General features: G+C 42.1%; 1 non-coding gene across 1 annotated transcript; it reads right to left on the bottom strand.

Annotated features, from left to right (window-relative positions):
• Window positions 1-2774: 2774 nt before the first annotated feature.
• On the bottom strand, window positions 2775-2846 carry trnae-cuc (transfer RNA glutamic acid (anticodon CUC)). The gene has a single exon. It is a non-coding gene; the product is annotated as a tRNA-Glu (tRNA).
• Window positions 2847-7273: the final 4427 nt, after the last annotated feature.

Below are 7273 nucleotides of genomic sequence, written 5' to 3'. Positions count from 1 at the left end.
ATGTGTCGTTTTAGCTCAGCTGTTGTGTAGCTGCTAGCTCCTCGTAGCCTACAGCCGGGGTGTCCAAAGTGCAGCCCATAGCTATGTGAAAATGTGGTTTTGGGTGTCGGTGCAATGAGTGGCAGCTACGCCGTGTTTTATCATTGGACCTAAGTCTTTGGTTATGTAGGCGGGGCAAAGAGCAAGGGAACAATGTGGGACAGCAATTGTGTCCATCTTATACTATGCTAGTTGTAGCAAAGATATGTCAACATGAGCAGCCACTCCTTGAGTTCCAACATATATAAATATAAAGGAGTCAAAGGCCTCCTGGCATGAACATGAGGCGAGTCGGGTGGCGGTACACACGGAAGCATCTCAGTCAGCCAGGGTTTTCACTGATAGAGCAGTTGGAGATGTCAGCCATTTCTGGTGTTTCAGGCTGTGGTAGGAGCTCATGGAGGAGCTTTGGTAGTGGTGTCGCAGCTTGGTGGTTGAGCCGTCAGGTAACACCAGGAAGGTTCCTTCTGTGCGATATTGAATGTCAGGGTACAGTCTGTAAAGGAGGTCATTATCAATTAGGCAAGGTGTGTGCAGGTCAACCACGAAGGGGTGCTTCAGTGTGTGTCCAGCAATCTGAACCGGAAGAGGTTTGGTGACCGGTAACATTCTTGTGACCTCAGCGAAGCCTTCGACCTTCAAAAAGGAAGCACACAGGTTCTTTGGTACCTCTGCATTCAGAAATGAGTGGGTGGCACCAGTGTCAATCACAAACTGATAACATTGTCCGTTGACACTTATGTCCAGCAGGGGGCCTGTCTGTATTTCCTGCTGGGGCTTCTGCCTTGGGCGTCCTTTGCCATGCCTGTATGATGTTTTGGCTGCAATTGGGAGCCTGTCTCGTTCAAAGGAGTTAGGACATTCACGTTGCCAGTGACCCGGCTGGTCACAGATGAAACAGTTTTCACCCTGTCTTGGCCTTAAAGCACCGTGTCCACCACCCGAGTCCAACCGTCTGGTCGCACGTCTGGTGTCCTCCACCTGCTGGGACTCAAAAGCAAGGTCACCCACTGCTGAATATACCCTAGCTGATCTTTGACCTTTTGGTTCTTTTAACTTTTCATCTTCAGCGATCTGTAATTTAAGTAGTTGTTTCCTTGTTATTCTACCACCGGCATTGTTGTTTTCATCCTGCTCTGTCCAATTTTGCATATCACGTTTAAAATCACAGCATTAATTGTCCCATTAAATGTTAATCAATACTCCTAAGTCAAAGATTATTCGTACTACTTCATGTGTATTTAAGTAACTTTTTAATTCAACTAAAGATTATCTATAAGTTAATTAAACTATCATTTGTCTAACAGTTGGTTCGAGCACGCTGTCATGCTACACTTCACTTGTGCACTCTGACCTCCTGTCGTGCGTGATATTCTACAAAATAAAGCATGTATTTATTCTCGTTCCTCCATCTGCTCATTCAAACCAGTCACAACATGCACACACACACAGTGTTGTGCGCCAGTTATTTTTGATAGCGCGGCACAAACACACACAAGGCCGTGTGTTAAGTGATAAGCCGAACCACACTTCTCCCCTTTATAACACTTTACAGATGCTAACCTAGCTCAATGCTAACCTAGTTCAATGCTAACCTAGCTCAATGCTATGCTAACAGTGTCACACCTTTCCGGCCCACATCCAACGTGCAGCACGTCACACAGCCTCGTCACACCGACACATCTCTCATCTCTCATCTCAAAATGTCTCCCAGCAGAGCCTCCTTTTTTTTTTTTTTTTTTTCTTACTGCGTCACACACACACACACTCACAAGCACGCACTCCCACGCAACCAGCAACACACACACACATACAAGGAAAAAGCTGCACGAATGCTCTTTCTCTGCGTTTCACTTTACCATAAAACTTCCAGTTACTTTTTTTTATTTACCAAACGTTTGAGTTCACAACTTTTCGAGTATTGTAAACTCCCTCTTAACCCTTATTTTTCAAACGTTCTCCTTTTTCTTTTTTTTCTTTTTTTCTTTTTAAACTCTACCTGCCAATTTCATTGTTGACAACAGTACATTCATCACCCCCCCCCCCCCCCCCCCCCCACCGCCATCACATTCCTGTCTGTCACACTCCGTAGCCATTGTGTCTTTTACCTCAGAATTGTTCGTCCCAGACGAAGGGTCTGGAACCCCTTTACCTCAGAATTTTTCGTCCCAGACGAAGGGTCTGGAAACCCTTTACCTCAGAATTTTTCGTCCCAGACGAAGGGTCTGGAACCCCTTTACCTCAGAATTTTTCGTCCCAGACGAAGGGTCTGGAAACCCTTTACCTCAGAATTTTTCGTCCCAGACGAAGGGTCTGGAAACCCTTACTCGTTTAGGCGACGACCAATGACCCAGGGTAAGCTACACCCAACTATTAGTTTATTCGTCATCGAAACTGCCCGTCACGGTAGTCGAGACACAATGGCGCGAGATGACCACTTATTTACAGCTTTTTATGTAATGGCGGACAAGGGAGAAATGCAACCAATCCATCAAAATGTCCACTCTCACATCCCCGTCTCGTACAAAACACCTACTCTGTGTCTGGGGTGCAAACAGTGTTTGACTTACATACTTCAAGACAGACTCCTAAAGCAGATTTGAGAAAAAGGCTCTGCTTACTTTATTTTTGTTTGGCCACTCGTGAGTCTGTCCAGAAGAGTGTAAGAGGTGTCCAATTCTCAGCGTGTCGACCGGACGAGCCCCCAATTTGTTGCGTTTTGGACCAGTTGTTTGTTCCCTGACCGGGAATCGAACCCGGGCCGCGGCGGTGAGAGCGCCGAATCCTAACCACTAGACCACCAGGGAGGGGAACGGACGAGCCCCCAAGGGGGAATTGTCGGAGGCAGATATTTACATATATCCGAATTTAAGTTGTACTTCTTTCATTTATTAGTCATATTTGAAAACAGCTCGTCTTTTTCCATTTATTCTCTTGATGCTCTGTCAGCAAGCATACTATGTGTGATAACCTTGGCTAGGGAGACGTTGTGCTTTTGTTATGGCTAGTGAGGGGGAAGGAAAGAGAGGTTTTTGGCGTTGGGAAGACAGACCATTTTGTGGGGGCGCAAGAGAATGTTCTATGGTTAGACTGGTCTCAATCTAAAATGTATATTGTCAAAGCTTTGAGAATATACAAGAAAATACCTATTCTGTCTCTGGTGGTTTTTCAACTCAGCTTTAAGTGTCGGAAAGAACTTGGGAGAGAATTGTGACTTGAATTCCCTGGGAGGAACAACTGGTCCAAAACGCAACAGGTGTTACCATTTAGTGGTCAATTGTACGGAATATGTACTGTACTGTGCAATCTACTAATAAAAGTTTCAATCAATCAATCAATCAATACAATTATTCATGTTTTGAATGTTGGAGCAAAATAAACTTAGTGCAACATAAGGAAACACAAGTAAACTATCATTTTTTCTTCTGAGGGCCACAATTTAGTGTTATTGCCACTTTGATATTTTTGTATTTTAATTACCGTATTTTTCGGAGTATAAGTTGCTCCGGAGTATAAGTCGCACCGGCCGAAAATGCATAATAAAGAAGGAAAAAAACATATAAGTCGCACTGGAGTATAAGTCGCATTTTTGGGGGAAATGTATTTGATAAAACCCAACACCAAGAATAGACATTTGAAAGGCAATTTGAAATAAATAAAGAATAGTGAACAACAGGCTGAATAAGTGTACGTTATATGCAGTGTTGGGACTAACGCGTTACAAAGTAACGCGTTACTGTAACGCCGTTAGTTTCGGCGGTAACTAGTAATCTAACGCGTAATTTTTTTTTATTCAGTAATTTAGTTACCGTTACTACATGATGCGTTATTGCGTTATTTTACGTTACTTTTGATGTAGTATCGGCTAGAAACAGAAGCGCTGCGGTGACGTTCTTCTGAATCTTCCTCTGTCACAAGCCGGAGAGAAGAAAAGAGGCGCGGTCTATGTGTGTGTGTGTGTGGGTGGATCACGTGATCCGCGGTTTGATATATGAAACCAAAAAAAAAGTTGTTGGCACGTTCAGTCCACACACAGCGTGGTCGTGGCGAGCGGAGTAACGGAGGAGCTTGAACGCCCCCGCCATTGAATCGGTGTGTTTATAAGTGCAGACTCGGTTGTGCAAAACGAGGGTTTTAAAGACATGCTGAACGTGCTTGAACCACGTTACGACATCCCGTCGCGCACCCACTTCAGCAATAAGATTGTGCCAGATCTTTATGAGCAGGAGAAGAAAAAAGTTGTGGATGAACTATCCCGAGCATCAGCTGTTGCGCTCATGACAGACGGGTGGACGTCCAGCGGAACTATAAGCGCTCACTTCATCACAGCAGACTGGGAGATGAGAAGACACGCCCCCTCTACGAGAGTCACCTTGCGCAGGTACTGACACAAGCAGTGGAGGAATGGAAGATAAAGATATCCCAGTCACACGTGATAATGCCAAAAATCAAATAATTACAGAGAATGAGGCAGGACTGGGACCACAGATAGGTGCTTTGCACATGTAGTGAATTTGGCATCACAGAAGGGAATATCAGTCAATAGGATGGAGCGCCTCTTTGGGAGGATCAGGAAGGTTTCTTACTTCCACCCAAGCACAACAGCTGCTCATGTGCTTAAGACAAAGCAAGAAATGCTAAAGCTGCCTGCTCATACATGATGTCCCAACGAGGTGTAACTCCACTTATGATATGTTGGAGCAGCAGGCAGCTATATACTCTGCATTGACCCACAACACCCTGAAGACAAATGTCACCCTGTCTGATGATGATGTGAGAGTGGCAGATGAGGTCCTCCAGGTGCTTAAACCCCTCAAAAGTGTTACATCTCTACTGAGCACTGAAACTTCACCATCTGTGTCAATCATCCTGCCACTGAAAACAAGGATTCTACAATCCATGGCTCCAAGTGTGGAAGACAGCAGCATCATTCCAGATGTCAGGCTTTATTTCACTACCTATGTTTCAAGGAAGATGATGTGCCTTCTTATGTTGCACTTAAACTTGTTTTTTATTAATGGTCATTGGTCCAAGTTTAAAGAAAGGAGGAATGCCTTTTTATGTTGCACTGTTTTTCATTAATTATGTTAAAAGGAAAATAAAAATGTATGTCAAGTTGATCAACAGATTGTATTATTCTCCAGTGCAATAACAGTACTGAAATGAAGGCAAAAAGGGCATTAATGGGAGCTTTAAAAAAAAAAGAAGTATCTAAATAGTTACTTTTCACAGTAACGCATTACTTTTTGGTGTAAGTAACTGAGTTAGTAACTGAGTTACTTTTGAAATAAAGTAACTAGTAAAGTAACTAGTTACTGGTTTTCAGTAACTAACCCAACACTGGTTATATGAGGCATAAATAACCAACTGAGAACGTGCCTGGTATGTTAACGTAACATATTATGGTAAGAGTCATTCAAATAACTATATCATATAGAACATGCTATACGTTTACCAAACAATCTGTCACTCCTAATCGCTAAATCCCATGAAATCTTATACGTCTAGTCTCTTACGTGAGTGATTCCAATTTTGACCACATTGTCAGTTGCTATGTAGAGTGGCGCTTTCCATCATTTTCAGCAGACTGCATCGCAAAATGATTAACACCCCCCCCTCCCCCACTTCCTCTCATGCGAAATCCACCCAAGAATGGGGCCATATGAATCCATTCCCTACTTCATGCGTTAAACAAATATATATATTTCTAAAAAGGCTGAAAGTTCTGTCTTGAAATAGTTAGTTTATTATTATTGTTTTACTACCATAAATTCCGGACTATAAGACACTACTTTTTTTCCTAGATTTTAAACCCTGCGGCTTATAAGACGAGCAGCTAATTTATGTACTTTTCTTGGCTGGCGGCTTAAATAAAAATAATGTTGTTAAAAAAATTAAAAAAAGCAAAACATTAAGAGGGAATTGTGTTGTTTGTGCTATGGCGCCATCTTTCGGACGAGTTTTCTCACTGCAGGTGCTGCAGTGTCCTTCCATTTACTGGCAGTGCTTTTGTTTTTCTCTCCAACCGATGTGTCATTTAGTCTTCCAGCCGTCCATAGCGTATTTACTCTTATGTATTCTTCATCCATCACTCCAGGCAACATTTGCAAGTTGAACAATATAACTAAGACTATTTATATTTGCTGAACCGCCCCATGTGTGATGTGTATAGGAGCGTTTTCATGCACATTTGCACATGTTATCGTAATGTAATGACGCTAGCATCATTAGAATTAGCTAATATGCTCACATGGTGACACGTGTCTGTGTTAGTATTATTAGCATACAATGGCATTCTTTTTGTATTGTTTCAGTTTCACAAATTTCTCAGTAAACTTACCAAGATGTCACCGTGGAGTTATTGAGTCTGTTTAGCTGATTGGAGAGCTAGCTTCCGCAGCTAGTGAGTTCATGACGATGACTTCTGTTTTGATTGATCAGCCGTTTTACTACCATGTTACAGACACCGTTTAGAAACAATTAAAGTATGTACATAAACTTTTACAGAATCCTATTGTGTAACAGATAATTATGTGTTTGCTGAATTTAGCTCTAGTGGCTTATGGTGAAGTTTGGCACCAATGTCACTATGAGTGACGAGTGTACAAGTTTTGTGTGACTATAGATGCATGTTTTGTGGCTATTTTACCAAAAGTGGACTGATATTTAAAAAAAAAAAATGCCCAATTCAACAAAAAAGCTTCACCAGCAGCACTATTAAGTTGAAGCACTTAAGTGTGGATATGGCCAAACATGCTACAGTAGCTGAAGTTGTATGTTTGCCTCATTCCTGTGGACATCCTGCGTGTGACTAAAGCGTTAAAGAGTGGGACTATCCAGGGCTAACTGCAGTGTGCTTAAACAATCACCAGGTGGCATCTGTGAGCAGATAAAACTATACAATCTCTTTCTCTTTGAAATGTATCAGGTCAGTGGTGCATTCATCACTCAAGCTTTAAGTGAGGAATGAGGCAAAAAGTAACCCAAAGCCACTCCACAACATGCCCCCGCAGTATTATGATTACATCAACTAAATTACCGACTCATAAGAACAAATCAAACTTTGCAAACATTGCACAAATGAGAGCATGAAATAATAAAGCATACTTTGACATCTTAGTAACAATCTGAATAGTCCAGTGGCGATCCATCCAATTCCCCTGAGATTACAATGACCTGAATGAATGAGAATATTCAAAGTTGAATTAAAACAAAATTATTAAAACAATAAGAA

Source organism: Nerophis lumbriciformis, linkage group LG05 (genome assembly GCF_033978685.3).
Source record: "Nerophis lumbriciformis linkage group LG05, RoL_Nlum_v2.1, whole genome shotgun sequence".
In the NCBI taxonomy this organism is placed as follows: domain Eukaryota; kingdom Metazoa; phylum Chordata; class Actinopteri; order Syngnathiformes; family Syngnathidae; genus Nerophis; species Nerophis lumbriciformis.
The sequence above is the reverse complement of the archived record's forward strand: the minus strand, read 5'-3'. Positions and strand labels throughout refer to the sequence as shown.